Source organism: Engystomops pustulosus, chromosome 1 (genome assembly GCF_040894005.1).
Source record: "Engystomops pustulosus chromosome 1, aEngPut4.maternal, whole genome shotgun sequence".
Lineage (NCBI taxonomy): Eukaryota > Metazoa > Chordata > Amphibia > Anura > Leptodactylidae > Engystomops > Engystomops pustulosus.
The window spans coordinates 229,049,419-229,077,209 of record NC_092411.1 but is presented as its reverse complement, the minus strand read 5'-3'; the positions used below and the strand labels follow the sequence as shown (position 1 = coordinate 229,077,209).

At 39.8% G+C, this 27,791-nt stretch overlaps 1 protein-coding gene across 1 annotated transcript in view; it reads right to left on the bottom strand.

Annotated features, from left to right (window-relative positions):
* NPY1R (neuropeptide Y receptor Y1) overlaps positions 1 to 27,791 on the bottom strand; it is a 42,064-nt gene that overhangs the window by 13,029 nt on the left and 1,244 nt on the right. The gene's annotated exons all lie outside the window — the stretch shown is intronic.

The window sequence follows — 27,791 nt, the reverse complement described above, 5'->3', positions numbered from 1 at the left end:
CAATATCATTTATGTTTCAGCGCTTCATGGCTTTCTAGGACTCCGCTTGCTGTTATTCTATAGGAATCTTCATAGTTTACTTCTAGTGGATAAGCTGGGTAAGACACGTTTCAAGCCCGAACCGGGCTCTTCCTCAGTTGCATACAGCATAAAATACCTGACTTGTATAGTGGTGTTTTGGCGTGAGGTTAGGGGGATGTTACATCACAGTGACGTTAAAATGTAAACAAAAACATGATTTATAGTGGCCGTTCAGTCATATTACCACCCGGATAAAAATAAAATTAAAAAAGGCGGAGAGAATTCCTATCGATAATATGAATTAGTATGAAATACATAATACCTAATTGTTGTCTTATATCTCTGTGTATTTGCGTGCTGGACTGCGGAAGCCTCTATTCTGTTAAAAACGAATTCAAAGCAAGTGAAATAATACTAAATTGTATGTTAAGACAGGGTCCATGAAAAAAAAAATTCTACCTCTGCACCTGCCCAGAACCAGGTGCAGATGTATGTCTAAAAAGTCACAACATGAAGCAAAAAACCACATAAGTGATTAGTCGCATGGAACATCTGGAAAATGAAGATCCACAATGCACACTGCACGAGGTGCAGACAAAGGTGTGCTTTGGAAATGACGAGATACCAAAATCTAGGAAACCATGAAGAATTGCTATCGAATGTATGGCACCATAAAGTTAATGGTATAATATTAAGACATAATAACATATCTGAAACAATAGATTCAACATAGTTTTTATTAAATCACTTTTCACTTGTTAACAGGGGCTGTTAAGGGGTTGTTCCCATTTCAGCAAATGAATGTTATTGTTTGTATTATATAAAGTTAAACAAGTTTCTAATATACTTTTTGTATCAATTCCTCACAGTTTTCTAGATCTCTACTTGCTGTCTTTCTGAAGAAAGCTTCTATGTTTATTTCCAGTGGACAGAATCAGACCATGGTCACACAGGTGCACGGCTCGTTATACGACACACCTCTGATTACTCTATATGATACTATCGAGCTGTGCACATGTGTGGCCATGTTTAGATTTCTGTCCACTGGAAGTAGACATAGAAGCTTTCTATGTAAGGACAGCAAACAGAGATCTAGAAAAGAATGAAGAATTGATGCAGATAGTATATTGGAAACTATTATAATATTCTATAATACAAACAATAACATTAATTTGCTGAAATGGCAATACCCCCTTAAGGAGCCCAAATAAAATGGTATACCCACTGCTCAAATAGAAGAGTATATTAAATATATTGTTAGCATTGAATTCTATCACATATCAGGAAATCTTAACCAAAAATATAATGGGTTGTAATTTGTTGTGTTAAACTTTTTAAATAAGTCTTGTTTAGTTGGTTTATTATAAATAGCCAATTATTAAATAGTTTAAAATGGCACTAATAGTTAGTAACACTTAATATTTTATTAATCTAAATCAACATTTTTACATTTACTGCATGGGCAGCTAACACAGCACCATACAGTGTTCTTACTACACATAGAGGAAAACTATGCTGCCCCTACAGGGGCGGTGGAAGGAAAGTATAGACCATGGTGGCTGTATTCATTGTTTCTGACTTTGAGAACCTGATCAATCATACATTATCTGTTGTACAATCTACGGTATGTAGCAGAACCCATGGATCAACAAAACAAAAATGAAGAATATAAAATACCAAGTTCTACAATACATTTAGGCAATGGTAGTGTAAATTAGTAAAAAAATGGTTGTATTTTATTTTTGCTCTTGTGCTTCACAGATCTTTCACTACACTATCACTCATCGTTTGATCTCTTTCTATCCACAGTACATTAACTTTTTATCCTTGTGCAAAAGCACTGAACAATAAGAGTCTTGCTATAAGTAACTAAAGTGTTAACCCATACAGAACATTACTGATGTTATTATTTTACAGCCTACAAAACAAGATTATTATGTTGGTTACTAAAGAGCAAGGATGTGCGATGCTATACTGAAGACTATTACCATAGTTACCTTCACATAGTATTTCAATCGACAATCTGTATTTAAGACCTGTTAGCCACACATTATAAAAGGTGTAAAAAAAAAGGTCAGAAATATCTATGGAATATCTCACGAAATATGAATGGTTCAAAAAAATAAAAATATATGTGTCAAATATTTTTTTTTAAATGATTAAATTCGGATTCCCTAGTAAAAATTACACTGATTCAGTCTTTGATTCAAGACATTTTCATTAACCGTAATCGCCAAAAATCAAACTGTGTAAATTGTTCAAAAATGGGGATATATTGAGAAATACACATGGGATCAAAAAAATATGTGACAAATACTTCTTAAAAATGTATCTAATGATACCAAAGTTGACCTTGTTTTTCCACACAGCGGGGGTGAGGTAGGGGGTGTTTAATTTTTTATGTAGAAACTACATTCAGCAGTACCCTGGAAGAACAACATGGACATAGTAGTTTTCTGTTCTCTTCTGCGTCTGGTGTAATGTGAGCCCCCTTGCCTCTCACACATTAGAGTGCTTGATTAACGTAAGTTTTTACGGCTTTGGAGAGGGGTAATTTTTCTCGTTGCCTACAAAGTTTTCAAATGTTGAAAGCTGTATACTAATTTCTCAAATTTGGCAACATAGGAATAGCTTTTGGAAAAAATATTGCTTACATCTAGTTTTAGATTATGAATCTGATATTAATTTATCAAAATATTCCCTTTTTCAATGTTTTTGCACACATTTAGATTTTTGGTGATTACAGCAGCATCTGTCACCAAAATCGAAGAAGACCTTTGTTAAATCAATGTAATGTATGCTAGGGAATCTGAATCTGCAATAAAAATTGGGGGGTCCTATTTAAGACTTTTAAGGGTGGGGATAGGAACCGAGTTTGGGATCGTTACAAGACTTTCCAAAAATATTTGACACTGATGTTTTAGGTTTTTGATCCAATGTGTATTTAGTAAGATATTTAGTAAGATAGCCTGTTACACTCTGGATATGCATTATGTGTGCTGCAATGCTCCTTCTATATAAATAATTTACAAGATTGTTAATGTTAAAAAAAGTAAAATCATCCTCCTTTCCCTTCTATCTATGCTACAAACTATGCTACAAATAAAACAGTTGATACATGTTGCACACGGCATGAAGTGCAAATTATACCACAATTCCAGTGCATTGTTTTGAATATATATCCCTCTATGGGGGGAATTTGTCAGGGCTTTTATGTCAGAAATAATTGCAATGCCTTATGAATTGCTAGGCATTGTGATTATTATCCCCTTTATGCCATCTTCACGCCAAGAGGGAGTAGAGGGGCATGAAGAGGGTGCACCCGGTGGTGAAGTGGGCTGGTGCCTGTGCACTAGCTGCAGCCGGCGCCTGTGCACTCACAAGTGAAAGGTTGCATGCTGCAGCATATTTCTATGCCAAGTAGGGCCAGGTAAGGCCTAGCGTAGATATGTTTGCTGCCCGGCCGCCCTGCTTGATACATCAGAGGACCTAAGATGAATCGGTCTATGCTGGAGGGGCAGAATTTTATTTTTGTTGGATGAGCGTTGGCGTATGATAAATCTGCCCTGTGTTTGTATTTCACATTGCAACCATCTGTTTGGATCCTCAACATCCTGCATATTATTCAAATAGGTGTTATCCCCATGGAACAGCATAGATGGAAACAGACATGTATTGAAGTTCTATATTATTATTAGCTCTATAATATCCATGCATCTACAATAGTTTCCCTAGGATTATTAAGTAACAGTTAAGTAACATGGGACCAAATTGTGACAACATAAACGCCAAATGGGTTCACATCATGTTTTTACATATGTTGTAAGGACATGTCGGGCAGATTGCCGATATGTGCTTACAACATATGGCACCAACGTATGCCACTATATTCTTATACTGTGGGATACATCATCTGGTGACTCCTCTTCCCCACTAAGTGTGGGGTATGGAGTGAACAACGGCAGCAGCTGATTGGCTGCTGTCAACATCAAGGGTGTTTCTCCAGTGATGCCACTGTCCTTTTGATGTATTGCGCTGCGAAAATGCACAAGCGCTGGCGTATGATAAATAACCCTCAGCGTTTTCATATTCTTAAAGGGATTGTCTATTCGATATAGTGGGGTCCGGCTTTTGGAATCCTAGCTATTGGCTATTATTGATGGAGTATTTTTTCTGGCATATCATTGGCTAACAAGTTCTGAAGTGAGTCCTACTTTTTTAAAATCTGAACCTTACAGGTCACATCTGAAGCCTCTCTGGTTGCTGCATGCATGTGAATAGGATTGTTGTCGAATTATTCCGAATTCACTGCAAAATATTTTTCAATATGTATATGAAACAGGATAAAACTATAGGAAATTAAGCAGAGTAAGTCTGTGCTTCCATGTCATTAAATGAATTTAGCTCCAAATATATGTAAACTTTCTGATTAATTTAATACCATTAAGATTACTCACTTGCAGTCTCTAAATTAAACAGCTGTAAGCCTGCCATGAAAGAGAAGTAAAGAGGAACCCAGCCAACAAGGGTGTTCTGTATAACAGGAACATAACTAATCGTTCTTGTAATTGCAATTCAAAGCAATTAATGTCACATCTGTAAATGCCTTGAATTATTTATATATATATTTAAAACTACAATATCTTCCAGTCACTGTAAATACAGGCGGTCCCCTACTTAAGAACACTCGACTTACATACGACCCCTAGTTACAAACGGACCTCTGGATATTGGTAATTTATTGTACTTTAGTCCTAGGCTACAATAAACAGCTATAACAGTTATCAAATGTGTCTGTAATAAAGCTTTAGCGTCAATCCTGATTCTTATGACAACCCAACATTTTTTAAATCCAATTGTCACAGAGACCAAAAAAGTTCTGGCTGGGATTACAATGATAAAATATACAGTTCCAACTTACATACAAATTCAACTTAAGAACAAACCTACAGACCCTATCTTGTATGTAACCGGGGGACTGCCTGTATTTGGAAAATGACCCGTTGTTTCATTAATGTTTTAGAATTTCTTTTTATATTATTAATGGGGTTTATATTTTTATCTTATAAAAAAATCCTTTTACACTGGCCACTGAGCCTCTCTTTTCCTGCAGAGATCACTTTTTATCAGTTATCGTCATGACACAGATAATCAGTAAAGGAACTACTCGGCTTCTTTTTCCTGTCAGCGTTTGCCCATTGTATTACTCCATATGAGCCGATGGGAAGTGACCTAAGTTTTTTTTAATTACCATATCCCACTCAGAACCACCTGTTATGATAAAAAACAAAAAAGCAAAATATGTGAAATAAGTTTATTTTTAATCCCCACAAATTAATTGTATTAAATTATTATGTTTTTTTAAATGTTATAAATTTTCATTTGCAATTGCATAACCATCAATGGATTTTAATAAGAGGTATTTATTTTTAGGGCCCTTATCGGTTAAACAGACTGTATGTTTACCATCAGCAAATGAACTATTAACTTGTTAATACCATATTTCACCTGTAGTGGTGCTGCAGAAGAATTGATCCGTTGCTTTCAGATACCATCATGAACTGCAGCTAACTGCTTTACCCTGTTACATTTGCAATGTCTAACCCATGTAGGTATCTCATCAAATGACAGTATCATGGATTTCTTCTCCTCCCCATGCCTCCATGGAGGCTGTGATTTCATGTGATCAGATACAGACATGGGGTAGACTGTTAAAAATTAACAGGACAATAGATGACTCTGGTCACATGACATGAGGTGGCCAAAGATGTAAAAGAGCTATGTTACACATAGCAGGATGTTCTGTAGCAGTGAGACCTGTCAATAACGAACAAGGAGGCAGGGCAATGCAGTAACCACTTAATACACACTAGGCTTACATGAGGTGAGTTGCATGTAAGTTTACAAACCGATTTTTTTAACTTTGCAATGGAAAGGAACCATTTAGGGTTCTCTTTAAGTCCCAAATACTCTATGACTCAACTTTTCTTCAGGGTAAACTAAAAATAATGTTTTTTTTACCAAAGTAGTGACTTTTTGCAACTTTTTTGCTGCATTGGTGGATTTAGGTATTTTTTGTGACAAAGACACACTCACAGTAAAGTTTTCCATGCTTAAGTTTACTTGTATCATGCCTATTTAATCATCCAGATCCAGGTGCTGCAGTCTGTTTTCCCCCAAGCAACTATTTAAAAAGTTTTTGTGAAAAACCGTCCACTCACCTGATGGTTTTGGGAAATGACTAAAATGGGTTGTGCAAAAATTTGGAACTTATGATGCCCCTTTTTTAACCCCTTAACAACCAGGACCTTTTTATTGCATTTCCACTTTTCACTCCCCACTTTCAAAAATCTATAACTTTTTATTCTTCCATGTAAAGAGCTGTGTGAGCGTTCTTTTTGTGTAACAAACTGGGGCACATTACAGGGGATTTGTGTGGGGCACATTACAAGGGGATCTGTGTGGGCACATTACAAGGGGATCTGTGTGGGCACATTACAGGGGGATCTGTATGGGGCACATTACAGGGGGATCTGTATGGGGCACATTACAGGGGGATCTGTGTGTGGGGCACATTACAGGGGGATTTGTGTGGGGCACATTACAGAGGCATCTGTGTGGGGCACATTACAGGGGGATGTGTGTGGGGCACATTACAGGGGGATTTGTGTATGGGGCACATTACAGGGGGATTAGTGTATGGGGCACATAACAGGGGGATGTGTGCGGGGAACATAACAGGGGGATCTGTATGGGGCACATTACTGGGGGATGTGTGTGGGGCACATTACAGGGGGATTTGTGTATGGGGCACATTACAGGGGGATTAGTGTATGGGGCACATAACAGGGGGATGTGTGCGGGGAACATAACAGGGGGATCTGTATGGGGCACATTACAGGGGGATCTGTGTGGGACACATTACAGGGGGATCTGTGTGGGGCACATTACAGGGGGATCTGTGTGGGACACATTACAGGAGGATCTGTGTGGGACACATTACAGAGGGATCTGTGTGGGACACATTACAGGGGGATCTGTGTGGGACACATTACAGGAGGATCTGTGTGGGACACATTACAGGGGGATCTGTGTGGGACACATTACAGGGGGATCTGTGTGGGACACATTACAGGGGATCTGTGTGTGGCACATTACAGGGGGATTTGTGTGGGGCACATTACAAGGGGATCTGTGTGGGACACATTACAGGGGGATCTGTGTGGGGCACATGACAGGGGATTTGTGTGGGGCACATTACAAGGGGATCTGTGTGGGCACATTACAAGGGGATCTGTGTGGGCACATTACAGGGGGATCTGTATGGGGCACATTACAGGGGGATCTGTGTGTGGGGCACATTACAGGGGGATCTGTGTGTGGGGCACATTACAGGGGGATTTGTGTGGGGCACATTACAGAGGCACCTGTGTGGAGCACATTACAGGGGGATGTGTGTGGGGCACATTACAGGGGGATTTGTGTATGGGGCACATTACAGGGGGATGTGTGTGGGGCACATAACAGGGGGATGTGTGTGGGGAACATAACAGGGGGATCTGTATGGGGTACATTACAGGGGGATTTGTGTGGGACACATTACAGGAGGATCTGTGTGGGACACATTACAAGGGGATCTGTGTGGGGCACATTACAGGGGGATCTGTGTGGGACACATTACAGGAGATCTGTGTGGGACACATTACAGGGGAATTTGTGTGGGGCACATTACAAGGGGATCTGTGTGGGACACATTACAGGGGGATCTGTGTGGGGCACATTACAGGGGATTTGTGTGGGGCACATTACAAGGGGATCTGTGTGGGCACATTACAAGGGGATCTGTGTGGGCACATTACAGGGGGATCTGTATGGGGCACATTACAGGGGGATCTGTGTGTGGGGCACATTACAGGGGGATCTGTGTGTGGGGCACATTACAGGGGGATTTGTGTGGGGCACATTACAGATGCACCTGTGAGGGGCACATTACAGGGGGATGTGTGTGGGGCACATTACAGGGGGATTTGTGTATGGGGCACATTACAGGGGGATGTGTGTGGGGCACAAAACAGGGGGATGTGTGTGGGGAACATAAAAGGAGGATCTGTATGGGGCACATTACAGGGGGATTTGTGTGGGACACATTACAGGAGGATCTGTGTGGGACACATTACAGGGGGATCTGTGTGGGGCACATTACAAGGGGATCTGTGTGGGGCACATTACAGGGGGAACTGTGTGGGACACATAACAGGGGGATCTGTGTGGGGCACATTACGGGGGGATCTGTGTGTGGGGCACATTACAGGGGGATCTGTGTGTGGGGCACATTACAGGGGGATCTGTGTGTTGGGCACATTACAGGGGGACTTATGTATGGGGCACATAACAGGGGGATGTGTGTGGGGCACATAACAGGGGGATGTGTGTGGGGAACATAACAGGGGGATCTGTATGGGGTGCATTACAGGGGGATCTGTGTGGGACACATTACAGGAGGATCTGTATGGGGCGCATTACAGGGGGATCTGTGTGGGACACATTACAGGGGGATCTGTGTGGGGCACATTACAGGGGGATCTGTGTGGGGCACATTACAGGGGGATCTGTGTAGGGCACTTTACAGGGGGATCTGTGTGGGACACATTATAGAGGGATCTGTGTGGGGCACATTACGGGGGGATCTGTACGTGGCACATAACGGGGGGATCTGTGTATGGGGCACATTACAGGGGGATTTGTTTGGGGCACATTACAGGGGGATCTGTGTATGGGGCACATTACAGGGGGATCTGTGTATGGGGCACATTACAGGGGGATCTGTGTATGGGGCACATTGCAGGGGGATCTGTGTATGGGGCACATTACAGGGGGATCTGTGTGGGCACGTTACAGGGGGATCTTTGTGGGCACGTTACAGGGGGATCTGTGTGGGCATGTTACAGGGGGATCTGTGTGGGCACGTTACAGGGGATCTGTGGGAGGCACATTACAGCGGGATTTGTATGGGGCACATTACAGGGGGATGTGTGAGGGGGACATTACAAGGGGATTTGTGTATGGGGCACATTACAGGGGGATTTGTGTGGGGCACATTACAGGGGGATGTGTGTGGGGCACATTACAGGGGGATGTGTGTGGGGCACATTACAGGGGGATATGTGTGGGGCACATTACAGGGGGATGTGTGTGGGGCACATTACAGGGGGATGTGTGTGGGGCACATTACAGGGGGATGTGTGTGGGGCACATTACAAGGGGATCTGTGTGAGGCACATAACAGGGAGGCTGTGTGGGGGGACATCACTGGGGATATTACAGGGGGGCTGTGTGTGGTGACATTACAGGCAAGCTCATTACTGGGGGACATTACTGGATGTATGGGGACATTACTGAGGGGATGTGTAGGTGACATTACTTGGGGTGGGGGGTGTTTGTAAGACATTACTGGAAGACTGTGTGGAAGACATTACTGGGAGCTGTTTGGGTCACATTACTGGGGGATGAGTGGGTGACATTACTGGAAGACTTTGTGGAAGACATTACTGGAAGACTGTGTGGAAGACATTACTGGGGGATGTGTGGGGGACATTACTGGGGGATGAGTGGGTGACATTACTTGGGGGGGTGTGGGGGACATTACTGGGAGGACTATGTGGGGGACATTACTGGATGGACTGTGTGGGGGACATTACTGGGGGCTGTGTGGGGGACATTTCTTGGGGCATGTTCCCACGTGGCAGTAGGAAGGGGCTAGGCTTGATCTCACATGAGTTTCCAGTGATGTTATGTGATGGATAAGAGCACCTGGTGTCTTGTATTTGTTTAGATGCAAACCTGTGAGCGCAGCCTTACAGTATTTTGAGAGAGTGTTAGGGGCAGCAGCAGAATAACACTGTCAGAGTGCAGTCACAAGTTGCAGTTACAACTGCATCACAATCAGCTTTGAGGTGGTTTTAGGTGCAGTTTTGTTACTTTAACAAGTGAAAGACATGAACTGAATGGGTGAATTTGAGATTAAAGGGGAAACCTGCTCCACAAATGTCTTTTACTTGATAAAATAACAAAACTGCACCTAAAACCTTCTCAAAACTGATTGTGATGCAGTTGTAACTGCAATATATGAACGCAACTTCGGAGAACCAAGATTTCGGGACAATGAAGGACATAAGAGGTCTGTGCGGTGAACTGCACAGGAAGGAGACGTGGTGATGCCGGATCTAAGGGTGGTGGCACATGTGGCGTTTTGATCCAGGTTTTAGTCTGTTTTTTGAAAATGCATCCGTTTTTGTCCATTTTTAATTAAGATAATTGGGAAAACCAGACAAAAACAAATGCGTTTTTAACAGACTGAAAATGCCTGAGAAACACGAGTTCAAAACGTCACGTGTGCCACCAGCCTAATGGTGAAGTGGACCTGTCACCTGCAGTCTCTGGATGTAAGTCAGGATTTCTCCTGTGTTTCTGTAGCTGTATAAACCCTCAGTAAAGTTGTTATTGGCACAACCACGTGTGAGGGGGTTATGTACAGGAGGGGGCATTACTGAAAGTCTGATACAAATGCATTGGGGCCCGTGCCCCGGATCTTTTCCCACCCTAGCAACACCCCTGACTGGGAAGCAGTAAAAAATTCCAAATGCTGTGATATTGGTGAAAAAACACATTTGCACCATTTTCTTGTGGCCTTGGTTTTATGGCTTTGCACCACAAATGGAATGTCTCCTTTATTCTTTGGGCTGGTACAATCACGGGAATATTACATTTATATAGGTTTTTTAAAATGTTTTCATACATTTACAGAAACTAAAACCTCCTGTACAAAAAAAATTTTTTATATATAGCAAAATGCATTTTCAACTTTGGGCACTATTTTCCATTATGGGGTTAAACATTGGGAATGATGCCACGGGGAGCGACGATCTAAGCCAATATGGAGGCACCCATTTTTGTGCCGATCACGTGTGTTTGCTGCTGCAATATGCAGCAAACACCCATCTTGTATGGAGAGGGTTCAAGCATACACCTGCAGCCAGCATGTGATATACTAATACGTCACACGTTGGTAAGGGATTAAAAAAAAGTTGCAAAAAAGCTACAAACTCTGATTCTGATTTACCAAAAGGGCAAGACCACTATGTTAAATCTGTGGAGCAGAAAACCATCAAAGAAAATGGCGCACAATTCCAACCTAAAGATAAATGACCCCCATAGTTTTATATAAAAGAAACATTTTAATTAATAAATGGCAGCCAGCTGTGTAATGTCAGATTTGTTGATATAACTAAATAATACCAAAGCCAATATATTGAAATTCTATTTAAAACACATAAAATTAATAAGGGTTTTCTTTAATGAAATCTATTTTTAAAACAGCAGCTGTAATGAAAAAAGAAAACCACTGTCTAGCGAAGTCAATATTTGTCTATAGTCTTTTTTTTTTTGCTCTTATATTACATCAGGGATCATACGGCTGGCGCCGAACCTTAAAAGCACAAATTAATTTAGAATTGTGCCAATACAATATATCAGTAGAACAAGTAAGTTGTGTGTTTCCTTCCAGAGTGCACCTTTATCTGTGGACAGAGCACAGCAGTAAATTGTGTTTGCTATAAATATAATAAATAGAGCAGCTTTAAAACAGTCCTATATTAAGACTAATTGCACTTGTATTGTTTATAGGCTAGAATCAATAATGAGCTGCTGGCTATCTTTATTTTCCATATCAGCTGATATTGATGTGCAAGACTGACTTCAAACCTAAATACACAATGTCATGAATGGGAGCGATGGTTTAATAGCGTATAGAAAAATAACAAGGTTGTTGCTGTAACAAACTAGACAGATTTTTATCCAATCTAAAGTCGATTTCTTAAACAGCTCAGACACCGAGCGCATGTTTACTGTCCCCTATCACCTAAATGTCTTGTTTAATTTGCAGGAACACGTACTGTAAGCGGCATTTGCTAAGCATTTTTCATTTACAATACATATAGTCCATTAGGAAATGTGAACTTGTTACCAGCTGTTAGCAAGTTGTGACCTTTCTTTTATTTGACAGCTTCCATATCTGTCTTCAACTTTGAATACACGTTGTTTGAATAAGATTCACTTCTAAAGCCTGCAGTATTTCAGATATGGGTTAAATGTTTCTTTTAAACATACCTTTGTTTATCCTGTCATTCATACATGCATATCCTATAGGTTACTGAAAAGCTACACAATGGAGGCTTCAACGGTAGCTTTTCTTACGCATACTGTTTCTATATATACATATATATGTTTTGTAGGCTTTTAGTTTCTACTCTACTTGTCTTAAGATTTACTGTATTGTTAGCTCCATGACCAGGTTATAAACAACTGTTGATCGCTTTTTCCATCCAAGTTCTAAGAATGTACTTTGCGTTGTGAATAGGAAATCACAAAGCAGTTTCCTTGGAGAGCTTACAATTTATTAATTTGATAAGATAAAGCACAGGGAAGTACAGTAGCTTGACAAAGGTCAAATTCATTCCCCCATGCACTAGTGTAGCTTAACATTTTCATCATTTGGATTTTTTTTACAATTTGCTGTCATTACAATTTTTATTCAAATAATTTGAATAAAGATATGATAATAATATTACTATTTGTAACAACAACTCGATAATAATATTCATAATAATAATAATAATAATAATAATAATATAACAAGGAGAATTAGGACAGAAATATTGAATATTTTTTCAAATACAGCCAGTCCCTGGGTTACATACAGGATAGGTTCTGTAGGTTTGTTTTAAGGTGGAATTTGTACGTGGGAACTGGTATATTTTGTAAGTGCAACTCCAGACAAAATGTTTTATATTCTTTTATCAATTGGATTTTCAAAATTTTGGGTTGTCATAAGAACAAGGATTAACAATAAAGCTTCATTGCAGACACCTTTGATAACTTTAACAGCTGATCATTTCAGTCTAGGGATAAAGTTCAGTAAATTACCACTATCCAGGGGTTTGTCTTTAACTAGGAGTTGTTTAAGTCCTGTGTTCTTATTGGAGTCGTGTAATTCCTGTGTTCTTATTGGGGTTTGTCCATGAAAAAAGTTCTCAAATTTCAATCCACTAGTGATGTTTACACAATAAAGAGTATTTTAACCCCCATACTTTACAATTGTACTCAGATTTATTGCTGTTTAGCTCCTATAACTCAGTGAGGGCTATTGCAAACTTCCAGAGTGTGGACAGGGACTCTCTTAGCACACACTTTATGATCCCTCTGTGCTATGAGATGCTGTGTGCTGACAATGTGGTTAGATTCTCAGGGATTATTTACACTTTCATTTAGCTTCTTCTGTACATTCTAGTAGTATTTGACACATAGAAAGAGAGAGATGAGATAGATCAGTGATGAGAGATTATGATATCTATGAGATGCATATTACACACAAGGACACTCACAGCCGTGCTAACTCACATCTAACACACAGAGTCAGCTCTGCTATATGCCTCCCTGTGGATAAAGACCTTATATTGCCTATAGCTTGTAGAGTGAGTCTCTGCACACTGCTGTTTGCCTGTGTCTGAGCTGGTCTAGCAATTCAGGGGGGAGGGGCTGGAGGCAGAGAGCACTGCAGTGTGCAGACAAGAGAAGTTAATCATATGAACAATCTGACCATAGTGAGAAAATTTACAGTCGGATCCATGGGGCAACCAAAATTGTAAGCAACAGGACTTATAGAAACAGCTTGGAATTATATCTGTGAAATGCTGTATTTTTTTAATAACAGTGCATTAAAGAATGTGCTATATTGTTATTCTGAGTACAGGCGGTCCCCTACTTAAGAACACTCGACTTACATATGACCCCTAGTTACAAACGGACTTCTGGATATTGGTAATTTATTGTGCTTTAGTCCTAGGCTACATTGATCAGCTGTAACAGTTATCAAATGTGTCTGTAATGAAGCTTTAGTGTTAATCCTGATTCTTATGACAAGCCTACATTTTTAAAATCCAATTGTCACAGAGACCCAAAATGTTCTGGCTGGGGTTACAATGATAAAATATACAGTTCCATACAAATTCAACTTAAGAACAAACCTATCTTGTATGTAACCCGGGGACTGCCTGTATATTTAAGAATCTTGTCTTCATGGGAATACCCCCTTTCGCCTGTATGTTCATTCTTGTCTTCATGGGAATACCTTCTTTCGCCTGTATGTTCATTAAATTTCCATTTTAGACAAATGCACTCCAAATATACATCCACCAGAAATCCTATGGACTATATCATCTTCGAAATATCTGGGATTCCATCATTTATCTAAAGGTGTGTCGTTTCTGAAGTCATTACTCAGGGATGGTTATGAGGCCATTTAAGTGAACAAGTGTTCTTAGGAATGTTTGTAATTGACAACAGATGCATGAAGAATTGATAAAGATCAAATGCTCACTTGTCAGCTGAATACAAATATTTTTTGCTATATAAAAAAAAATTGTTACCAGAACAACGCCCTCTGTAAACAGGGGTGTGCTGCGGCTTTAAGTAATACTGCATGGAGGAGAAACAAATGTAGTAGTGATCTTTCCCAATGCAGTTTCCATCAGACAGTAAGTAGTAACAGGAGATGCAATATTTAACAAATGTTTCTATACATCTACAGATCTACAATGTGATTGAAGATGCCAGTCTTTTATAGAACTAATTCAATACAATACTATGTAAAGCATAGAAAAGCACTGAAAGATTTTTTAATTACACCCACATCCTTCCTACATATGGCATAGTTAGTGAATCATGTTGTTTCTCCAACAAAAGGACAGTTAAGAATGGACAGATATGTACATTGACAATCAGCAATTTACCTACAGTAGAGGAGGGGGGGGGGGGGATAGTGAGCCATAGCATTAAAATTTGCTGCTAGGAACCCAGTATGGACAAAGCCTGTAGAGGGAAAAAAAGAAACTAGAAAATGTACACACACTGGACTACTGATTTCTGCAAAGTTTATTTAAAAGGAAGGTATACATAAACTGCACATGAGCAAATCAATGATTAGAAAGGCGCTGTAGGGGCTGTTAGGCCACAGTCACATGTACCGCCAGGCGTACACGTACAGGGGGCAGTCCTCGGCCCGAGCGCACATGCGTTTCCAGAGAAATGCATGCGATTGTTAAGCCGATCGCTTGCGCTTCTCTGGAAACGCATGTGCGTTCGTGTCAAGGACCACCCCCTGTGCGCTAGCGTAGCGTTATGAATGGACACCTAGCGGTACGTGTGACCATGGTCTTAGATGGAATAGTCAAGCTTTCTATTGACACATACACTTCAAGTACCACGGATGCTGTTCTGGTTAATACTAAGATGAAAGTTAAGAAATTGTGTAGTATATATTACGCAGTTATCTACACAGAAAAAGAAATGTAACCTAAAGATACAACTCCAGAAATGTATTATTTGTTGTATGTATGAATTGTAATGATAAATTGCCAAAAATGTAAGTATCATGAAATGCTTGATATCAGTGAATTTATAAAGATGTATGCAACTCTTATGTCTAAAGGCCATAATCCACAAATCCTTCGGGTATATGCTGGAAGGGTATTCATTTACGACAGTTATAAAGTTATGTTCAGGGACTAAGTAATAAAATGCATAATGGTCTACTGATTTTGCAATCTGAGATAACTATTTGTTGGCCCATAATATCACTACAACTCTACCTAATGCCATACACTCATTGGAGGAAATTTAATAAGGCTGACATTTTAAAGGTCAGTCTTAAAATCATCCCCTCCCCGCCTGCACATGTCGATTTAGGCTGGTGTAATGGTAGTAGGTTTGTAAGAGTATTTTGTATAATCCCGGTCTGTGGGATAACTATAGCACTCTGGCAGCAGGCCCACAGTCTAAGGGTTGTGCTGGACTCTCCATTGCACCGCATATTCAATCTCTTGCTTGCTCTTGCTGCGTGCACCTCAGAAACATCTCCAGAATGCTCCCATTTTTTACAATTGTAACCTCTAAATTGCTAATTGTTGCTCTGATTCATTCTCGTCTAGACTACTGTAACTCCCTACTAATTGGTCTTCCACTAACTAAAGTCTCTCCTCTCCAATCCATTCTTAATGCAGCAGCTAGGCTCATCTTTAAGACCAAACGCTACACGGATACCTCCAGTTTGTGTCAATCACTTCACTGGTTGCCCCTCTCCTTCCAAATATATTATAAAATAAAAGCCCTCATCCACAAAGCTCATAATGCTGCACCTCTCTCTCTTCACTCATATCAGTTTATCGCCCAACTCGTGCTCTTTGATCTGCCAGTGATGTTAGATTAATTTCTACCTTAATTCAAGCTCCTCCAAAACCTCCAAAGTTCTAAATTTGCTCTTAAAACTCATCTTTTTAGGCAAGCCTATCACACTTGCTAGCTGCATGACATTTCTCTTTACTAATCCATCCTGTGTCCTCCTTCCATATGTTATCCGGCAAACACCAGATACCAAGCTCCAGGCTTCTCTGCAGCCCCATTGACTTTGGACTTATAATATAAGATGGCGGCTGATGGCTGGTTAAAGCAGCAGAATTTTTATTTATTATATTATTTAATTCTGTTCCCTTATAAAGAAAGGCTGGACCATGATACAAGCTCTTATACGTCTTGTGTCACCCCTCATAGACTGTAAGCTCTCGCGAGCAGGGCCCTCACTCCTTTTGTTCCATATCACTGTTTGTACTAATGTAGTATTTTATTTGTATATGTCCCCTGTGATTTGTAAAGCACTATGGAATATGATGGCGCTATAAGTAGTAGTCAACTATAAGTAGTTGAATGTGAATTAATGTACAAATTGTAAATATGCAGAAATATTCAGCTAAATGTTTGAGGTAAATGACTGCCCACCAAACATAAAATGCAGGCAGTTCAGACCCCTAAAACCAATATCTGGTCAAAAACATAAAGGGGACACTTATGTAAAATACTGGAATTCTGAATCAATTTCTCCTGTTGTTGTGCAAATGCACAAGACAACAGGTAGAAATGATAGACAATTAGTAAGACTTATTAAGCAGTGATTCTGTAGGCAGTGTCTGTTGTTTTGGTCACTTTTGGATTTTGTCATTGCTCTCACCCCTAGCGGTATCAGGGGGCATCGTCTACAACCAAAAGAAGTTGCTCAGGTGAAGTTCCTCTTGGATTGCACATCAATATAAGAAGAAGGTTATCTGAGACTGTCAGCACAACGTTAAGAGCATTGAGCCTGCGTTCACACTCCTAAATCCAATCAAGAACTTATGGGAGTTGACTGATGCTTTATCCAGATTTGTGAGGAGATCCCTCAGGACAGCATCCCTCGCCTCATCAGGAGGGAGGCCATACAGGTACGTGGAGGCCATGCACACTACTGAACCTCATTTCTTTATTTTGAGGCATTTCAACTGAGGTTGGATCAGCCAACTGTGATTTTCCACTTCCATGTTGAGTATTGTTCCAAATCCAGACCTCCATAGCATTGATTTAATGTTCATTGATCATTTTTATGTTTTATTGTCCTCAGTGCATTCATAAAAAAAGAATTGCAACTGGAATATTTCATTCATTGAGATTAAAGATGTGGTTTATTAGTTTTCTTTTTTTGAACAATGTATTTTCAGTGCAAGTTTTTGTGATCAGTCTGCCAATTTTTGAAGTGTATTAAGTGTCCCCCTTTATAAGTGTTTGCAAGGGACCCCTTTGTTTTTCTTTTACGTATGTCATGCATTGCACCCGTATAAGTGCTATACTGCTATGAATGCACAAATTTAAAATCATATATTTCAACACTTAATATGCCTAAAAATTAACATAATGCTGTGTAAGCAACATGCTAGGCTAAACTAAATTTTTAGTTTAGACTAAATTTTTATTGAGTTAAATCTTTATTGAGTTGTCATAGACATACACCCCAACCCCTTTGACTGCGATTGAAGTCATCCACTTTTCAACATAAATTGTTATGTGCTATTCCACTGTATTCATTTTATCCAAACTTCAATTTCAAGACTTGTTATTTCTATTGTTGAGATGAGAAAGGAATCATGAATTATTGAACGGACTACATCAGTCAGTCCTCATTTTGCATTTTCCATGTTTGTGTTTCGTAGGGAACCATTTTAGTTACTGCAATGCACTTAAAGACTGCAAAGACTATTTCCTTCTGCTTTTTTGACAGCATAAAACAAATCTATTTTACCGAATGTACAATACGGCACATTAAAGTGTGTGGTAAATAATGCATCCACCACAAGATTCAGCAGTTTACAGCAAGCAAATATTTTTTTGGAGCAATTATTCCAACTTATACCTTTAAAACGAACACGAGTAAAGGCATATTCTTTGCTTCAATATCTTTCCGCTGCTTTTCTGCTAGGATTACTTTCAGTTTGTCTTCCAAGTGTAAGAATTTGGAAATATTATAGTACAGTAATACCAATCAAACCTGAATCCTAAAGAAAAGAACTTCAGTAATCCATATAAGCAGAGAATTAGACTTTACTGGCTGTGACAAGGGACTTTTCAGGGACAGAATTCCTCAAAATCATAATTTTCTTAGCATAAACATCTAAAAGGGTATTATATTTTGTATATGATTTGAAGGAAAGGACATACTGTATGCTAAAGCTATATTAAAGAGAACCTGTCAGCATATTTTCACTTTTACAATCAGTAATAGTACCTGACAGGGGATCTGATATGCAGGGAGAAATCCGAAAAGGAATCCAGCATTCAGGCAGAAAGTGAAAATATAATATCCGGCACTTTATTGAAAAAGGGTTAAAAACGTAATATTCAAAAGTCACATAATCTGACGCTTTTCGGACCGGACATGGTCCTTAGTCGCAGCCTTTTTTCTGAGGGGATCTGATATCTTCCTTATAATGTTACAGTGACCAGACCAGACAAACATGGCTACGTTCATTCAGTAACAGCACCATTCTCACTAAAGGACAGTGTTTAATACTGCAGGGAAGCCCCACAATTATATAAATTAAAAACCAAATTCAAATTAAGTCAAAGTATCAACTATGTTTACTGTAGTCCATTACCAACCACAATAGTGTCACAGTCGAGAGTTCTTGTAATTACAGATGCTCTAGCATCTTAGTTAATGCCACATTATAATGCCTCACATTAAATTTTGGCACGTGAAGAATTATATAATAAAACTAATGCAATGACATGTCCTATTGAATACAGCATCTTAGATGCAGAATGCAAGAGGTACAACCGGAGACTTGATGCAGATTGATATTAGATTACATTCATTTAATCATTGCTCATTCCTTAGAAGTCGACTGGGAGGTCCGACTTAATGGTTGACATATAGCCTTGTACAAAGTAATACAAGAAAGAACTGTCAATCACTGAATAGCACCACCTCCTAGATATGAATGCCACAATGCCAAATTATAATGAATCTTTTCTTAACTCTGCCTAGCAATGAGAATATAGGAGAATGTAGAAATAAAATTAATTTCATTTGGATGTCCATAAATAACTAGTTAATTTGTATTTAAATTACAATAAAATATTTGAAAAAGATTTACATTTATAGCTTTATCTAGAATGCAGGGTCTTCATGGTTCATTATTATTCTTTGTACAGGTCCAATATTATTTAGTTCTTATACTTGCTTAAATGCAGCAGAAAATTAAAGAAATTGAATCTAGATAATTTGATTCTCATTAATAATGCATTCTTCACTCACATACAATAGGAACAAAAAAAAAATTAATTCTCAAGAGACCAGAGGGAATTCTCAAAGTTAAATATTTCCAATGAAAATAAGTAGCGGGTTCAGTAATATTTGAAACACAGATAACTAATATTATTTTTACAATTATAATGAAGGAAATCTATGATCAGAATCAAGCATGGATAAACTGGAGACACTTACTGAAAATCCAGGCAATTAATAATTTTAAAGTTGATTTTAGAAGGAAGGAGGCCATGGACAGGGCAGGCACCAGCACCAGGCATACCAAGTGTCAGGGCCCAGAGCTGCTGGGAGGAAACTCAGTTCCCTGCAGCCTGGATGTCACTGCTGAGGGAGACTGTATATAATGATTCCATGGGGGGCTGTATATAATAGAACCGTGATTGGGTTGTATATGAAATAACCATGACAGGACTGTTTGGGAATGATAAACTAGGGAATATTTTACTTTGTGTCTGAATTTTTATTCTCTGCAAAGGGGCCCAACAAGGCTCTATTGCCCAGGGGCTTACTGAATCCTGGAGCCGGCCCTGGCCATGAATAACAAATAACAAAGAAGATGACCACAGTGACGGTGCCTGGATTTATGAGTAATGGTCCCTGGTTTATCATGATGGATTTTCATGATAAATTTTCTTTAGAGCACTATTAGTGCTTGGTAATTTTACATGAAGATGTGTTTAAAGAAGACCTCTGAAGGAGCAGGGTTCCTGTTGGTTGTATGATTTTTACGGAAGCAGATTTTGACTTAAAATGAGCAAGAGTCACTGTGGTGGAGAATTACTCAGAAGATAGACAGGCAGTGATGTGAGGAGCAGACAAGCGTAGAGCAAAGTGAGGAATGAAGAATACATTCAAGACAGTGGGTCAAAGAACCATGAAAGGGAAATTTTAAAAGGGTTTTCAAGTTCAGATAAAAGCACACTGCATGGGTCCTGTAACATAATACAAGCGGCACTTATTGTCTGATGAGTCTTATGCTGAGGCCATAGAGTCCTCTATGTATGTGTCTCCATCGCCCAACAACAAGGTCAATCAGGTTTTCCTTTTTTTACTAATGCTATCTAACTTTAGCTCGGTTGCATCGAATGGGTAGGACGCAAACCCCAGGTTGTCTCTACATCTACATATGCTATCTTTTGACACATGAGCTTTTGGTCTTGCCCAATAATTCACCCCTGAGATCTGCCTATTGGCAAGACCATAGGAGCACATTCCTTAGAGAGTCTTAATTTCTAGCTTGAAAGACTATAGCCCTTTTGTGGGTGGCCCCCTCGTCCACTTCCCCTCTCAATGTGGAGGAAATTAGTGAGTTCCGTCCTTCCATTTCACTATCTGATATATGGGCGAAAAACAGAGTCATTTTTTCTTCATTTAGCACTGTACTTGTTTGATCCTTTGTTACACACTCTTTGACACATATTTTGTACACAAATGCCATGATGATTAAGGTGTTTGTATTTATTGTTAATTTCTGTATTTTTTGTACATGCTCAATAAAACAAGTTAAAAAAAAGAATCACTTTGCTATCCTGCCATTCTGATGCAGCCACTCCTATTCCCTGCTGCAATGCACTCCTTGGGTGACTTCCTGAGAAATGGCTTACCCATTCATTGGTTATAGCAGTGACCCACCTCAGCCATTGATTGGCCACACTGTATTGTTTCAATGGTGTCGGGAGTCTCCCAGAAAGTGCGGTAGGGATTGTTTTTTAATCTGCCCTTGGATCAGTTTGTATGATCTTTATTTCAGTGATATGTGAAACATTTGATTTTCTTTTCTGTGAATTGCTTTTGATTCTACTGTATAATCATAATCAAAATGCAATCAAAACTGTTCTCTGACCAACATAACAAACAATACCTTATATAAGTTTTTTTCATGATGATGCAACCTGGCTTTCTTGACACAGAGTGGGGGTGACATTAAAGGTAAATGAGCACTAGGGCATTTAATAGTAAAGAATTGACCAACAAGGCTTCAATCAAGCATTGTACACTACAATTACAGATATAGACATCCTCCAAGAACTAACATGCCGAGTTCTGATCCGGTTTGCAGCGTTCGGGCCGGGAGATGCAGGCAGCACGTGTTGTGAGTGTGATACAAGTTCATCGCATCACACTCACAAGTGTGGAAGGGGCCTTATACCGACCTCAGTTGAACAACGCTGAGGCTAGTGATACATGAGGCATTAATGCATGTGTTATCCATGTGGCATCTACAAACAGAGATTGGTGCTGCACTGGCTCAGAAAAAACATAATTTTATAGTTTTCGGTATTTTAAAGGGAACCTGTCATCAGAAATTGGCCTAATAAATGATTACCAGTTTGTTGTCATCTATATGAACAGCTTCTCAATCATGTTTCTTCCATGGCCCAGCTTTGAGGCATTATCATGAAAAACAGAAAAACAACATTGAAGTCAGGTGTTAACTGATTGTATAAAGACAGGGAGGTTGAGAGTTTAACTCTTAAGTCAAGCTCTCCCTGCGTCTATGTGCCTCCTACCCTGTGATTTAGACCATGCACCAGTTTTCAGGAGATCTTGTCAATGATCCTGAACGCAGGATCACCAATTACATTGAAGGGAGCATACAGAGGGAAATTTCATTGTTAAACTCTCCGCCTTCTTGATTTTCTGTGATGATGCCACCACACTGGGCTATGAAACAAACACGACTTAGAAGATGCTCAGCTGCTTGATAACATACTGCTAGTGGTTTCATTGGCCAATTTCTGATTACTAGTTCGCTTTAAATTTGTACATTAATTTGACAAATTAATTATGCCTAGACAACCCTCTGTAATTTGGTATCTCACAACAAAAAAAAATAAAAAAAGAGTAAAAACAACAACAAAAATTAAGGTTGGCTGATATTGTTACTTACAGTGTTAATTACCAAGTTTATCAAGTGACATTTTACTGAAACATACTGAACATTTATTTCCTTACAGATGGACAAGTGGCTGCTTATCAGTATTTTCAGTATTTACATAATTTACCAATATACATCTATTAATAGTTCTTGATATATAAAGTAAAGCCTAATATTCTGCCTCTACACTTAAATTCATAAGGCAAAGTGTCCGACCCCTCAAATATTAATATGCAAAAGTAATTATTAAAAAAAATAATTTCTACATCTAAGATTGAAATAATAAATGAGTTTTATTATTGACCATCTCATTTGTGACCATACTTTATGTGACCTATATATGGAACAACTGAATTCAGAAATGACCAGGTTTTGTATCCACCTGTCAGCAGCATGTTTATGATGATCTGCAGACATTAGAATGACCTGTTCAATACACAATACAAATGATTCACTGCAGATGGTGACAGATCCTGACAAGAACCATGAAATCTTTCCTTATAGAGCTGTTTGCTCAAAGTAGATTAATGATTTCCTAATCGCTAAAAATTATGTGATCCAAGAATAAGAAAAAAAAAACACTGCTGCATTTTTACTGAAGTTACAAAAGAATTTTTGAATACTTTCCAAGAGCAAAGGCGTTAAAAGCTCATCCACATCATACTTACTTGTAATACAACAATTCTTGGCGCATCTTTCTTGCTACATTTTTGGTTTATGGAAAAAATAGTTAATCTGCAGTAGTCCATAAATGCTTGAGAGGTATAAACTCAGAAATACTATGAGGTAAACATTCTTACCCATTAACTACTATTATCACATGCACTTAAAGAACATGTCCAACCAAAATGATAAATCTGTCCAATATTAGGTAATTGATGGTTAAACAAACAGAAGCAGGTGGGTGCTGTTACAGGAACATTCACAGGGTGGTGACTTAAGCCATCTTCTTAGTTTTCTGCAAGAGTGCATCAGTATGATGAATGAAAATACACAGCCACTGCTCACTTCCCTCATCTTAGTATTATATTTGCATACCAAGAGTTCTCTGTATGTGTCAAGATCCCTTTTCACTCACGGATCTTGGGTAGAAGACTGAAGACCTTCTTACTAATTCTGTCTTGCCTATTTTTTATATTCCACAGCAGAGCACAGCACATAAAGAGAAATATGTATAGAATGGAGCCCAACTAATACAGTTAGTATTAGTAATACATATAGCCATTAAAGGAAACCCGTCATCAAGGACAGGCACAATAAACTTTACTCAACACCCTTCAACAGTGCCTATGTTGGAAAGCACTGGTAAGGCATCTAAGCATAAATCTGCATAAATCAAAGTTCTTCTGCTTTTGTCTATGCTAGCTCTGGCCAACGCCACTAGGCTCCGCCCATTGAGGGATGTCAATTGGTGACAAGATCTGCAGTTTCCCAAACATTGCTCATATATAGATAACTAGATAACTACATCATGCAGTGAAAGGCAGCAGCACTCCAATTAGTGTTTTAAGGCAGGGTGATCTTTATTTCAAGGATGCGACATTTCAGTGAGTGTCCACCTTTTCCAAGCATGAAACACTAATTGGAGTGCTGCTGCTTTTCCTGAAACTATCATTGGATCCTTTGCCACAGATTTACAGACTTTGCATCCAGATACAGGCAGTTGTGCTGCCTTGGACTCTCTTATTTTTTACATCATGCAGTGAGAAGGACAGCATTTTGGTAAGAACAGGAAGTAGACAGGGAGAGTACTTCCTGTCTGCTAAGGCTGAGATTTAAAGAGAAACTGAGCTATCGATCAAAAGAAGAAGACGTGGTTCACTGGCAGCCTGGAGAAAATGTGACTCTTCAGAAAAAAGTCTGTAATATCAGACAAATGGCTGTAATTAAGCTACAGTGCCTCAGTGGCAGATGGCAGGTGATATGAAGAGGACCTTTAACCTTTTATCCGCAGGTATCCTCACTAGTTTGAGGGGTAAAATTCTGGTGACAGGTCTTCTTTGACTAATGCATTGAAAAATTATGTGTCTGACCCTAAAGAACCAAAATACCATAAGCTTGAAGTTGTTAATGGGGTTATCACAAAGAAAACACTTAAAATCTAACTGATTTTTTAAAGCTACAGCAGAGATCCACAACACAGTACCTCCCTTCCTTTGGCTGACTAAGCTTGTCCTTAAAGTCAGTTGGCAACCTATTCGACCTAAAAAAACCTATTTTTATGGGTTGACGCGTAATAGGGTAGAGTAGTGCAGGGGAAATTCAGCAACAATAATATTCCAACAATAATAGCAAATATATTAACATTCCACTCCCAGCACAATAACCCAACATGGATGGCTAATATCTAGTGAAGGAAAATATATTGGGGCCTATGTATCATGTATCATGAGTCATGAAAAAGTCACAATGCCCTTTTGCTCCAAAGGTGGGACTGCTGGGGCCGGGGTACACAGATTATAAAGACTGGCACGAATAGACCTGTGTTAATATATCAGCCCTATTGTGCATAGCTCACAGAATAATATTTTTACTCTACACAATTGAAAATCAACTTTTATTCAACAAACAGGAAGTGAATTTATTCTTATGTCCTCCCCTCACTTTACATATTAGCAGTAGAAGGGCCAGAATAAGCTCAAATAAAATATTGAAGAACATTCCACAATGAATAAAATCTAATTTCAAAATGATATTACACAGATTAACATTTTGTATCTGACAAACGCAGAGGTAATAAACTATGCAGATAGTATTAAGCCTGTTGTAAAGGACAGTCTGTAGTTTGCCAACAGATTCTCAAAGCAACAAATGCAAAGTATTGTTTTCCCCTATACTGTTATATTCTCAATGAAAACTACAGACGGTCCCATACATAAGAGCACCCAACTTACAGACAACCCCTCCTTGGGCCGCCCTCCAGTGGCCACACTGCCCCCCCCTCCCCCTGCGGACACACTGACTACCCCCCTTCCACTTGCGGACACACTGACCACCCCCCCTTCCACCTGCAGACACACTGAACCCCCCCTCCCCCTGCGGACACACTGAACCCCCCCTCCCCCTGTGGACACACTGACTACCCCCCTTCCACCTGCGGACACACTGAACCCCCCCCCCTTCCACCTGCGGACACACTGACCCCCCGCCCCTCCCCCTGCGGACACACTGAACCCCCCCTCCCCCTGCGGACACAATGACCCCCCCCCCTGCTGAGCCCCTTCCCCCTCTCCCTGCAGACACAGTGACCCCCTCCCTCCCCCCTCTCCCTGCTGACACACTGACCCCCTCCCTCCCCCCTCTCCCTGCAGACACACTGACCCCCTCCCTCCCCCCTCTCCCTGCTGACACACTGAACCCCTCCCCTCCCTCCCTCCGAGAAAGAAAAAAGAATTCACCTTTCCTGGTTCCCCCGGAGCAGCGCCTGCAGCTGTCTTCGGCCTGGGCCTCCCGTACGTGCCGGCTCTGAAGCCGGCACATGTGATCCGATGACTTCATCATGTGCGCCAGAGTCTTCAGACGGCTTCAGAGCCGTCCCGTTGCACACACTGCGGAGCACCGCATCGTGGGAACCGGGAAAGGTGAGTTTTAGATTCTGCCTCTATGCTGCGCTCCCGACCAGCAGAAAAGTGATCGATCCGGATGGTGATCAATTGTACCAGTGTCTTTTAGCGACACTGGTACAATTGATCTGGGGGCCCGAGTGGGCCCCTCCAGTACCCCGGGGCCCCGCCACTTGCCCGGGTTGGCCGGGTGCTGGCGCCGGGCCTGACCCCTAGTTACAGACAGACCTCTCTACCCACTGTGGCCTCTGGTGAAGTCTCTGGAAGCTTTACTATGGTCCCAGGCTGTAAGGTGCCTGTAATGAAGCTTTAGTGATAATTCTTGTTCCCATGACAGCACAAAATTTGGAAAATCCAATGACAATAGGGACAAAAAAATATACCTGTTCCAAATAATATACAAATTCAACTTTAGTACAAACCTAAAGAACCTATCTTGTATGTAACATGGGGACTGTCAGTATTTGATTAATCTCACTGTGTAAACTATTCCCTAATTAACTGCAAAGTGGTTTTTCACAATGTCTGGCCCACAGAGCTCGCATCATTGACATTTACCTATACTTACTTACTTGAAAGTTCATTCAAGTTAATTGCAATGTTTCTTAATATCTTAGAAATATTACATTTTGTGTCAAAAAGCACACCACACATTAAAAATATAAAATACGATTCTTTGGATGTGTTCACTGTTGTGCCCAACTGTTGCAGTCAGAAATGGCACTTTGATTTCATAGATGATACTAAAATAAAAGCTTCCATATTGTACTATACAGTCAGAAAATGTAGTAAGCAATGAAATCTTTAAAAAATATGAGAAAAAAACAAATTCAAAAGGAACACCACCTACGTCGCCATATTGCCCTTTCCCTGAGGTCTGTTTTAGTTTATATTCATGTTACCATATGGGAACATATTAATAGAAGATGTAGAAGTTCACTGTCATTCAATCTGTAGATTCTTATAAGACTCCAAGTCAGATATACAGGCTATTTTATAGGACAGAAGAGTCAGTCTATATAAATATTTAGGTTGTGATATCTTTGCTTAACATTCCAAGATACCGTCTGTTTCATGTTTTCATTTCAATATTATAAACCTTTGTGAAAAATAAAGTAAATGAGAGTCTGGATGATGTCACTATAATGTGGATAACCAGGTGACTGCAATGTCTTACATGTTGAACTTCTAACATGAAACCAGGACAGATGCTTCCTCTTAAATGGTCTCGGTTACAACTATGAACATCTCACCCATTGCATCTGCTCACAAATTCGCTACTTGCTTAACAGGATTCGCTTATTTGTATCTTTATTCAATTACTGGGAATTATTCACTCGCTGAATTTTGGGAATGAATCATTTAAGACTGGGCAGAAGAGGTCAAGTTGTAATCACATTTCCCCAAATCAGAAATTCCCCCAGGAAATAGCTGAAACATCCCTATACAATCTCACATGGAAACTGTAATATCTGACTCTGTGTAGTTCCAGAAAGAAACAGCTTTCACGTTGCCAACATTACCCATAGATCTGAATTCCACAACATCCATGCCACACAGCTGGAAAATGTCACACGTTTCTGCT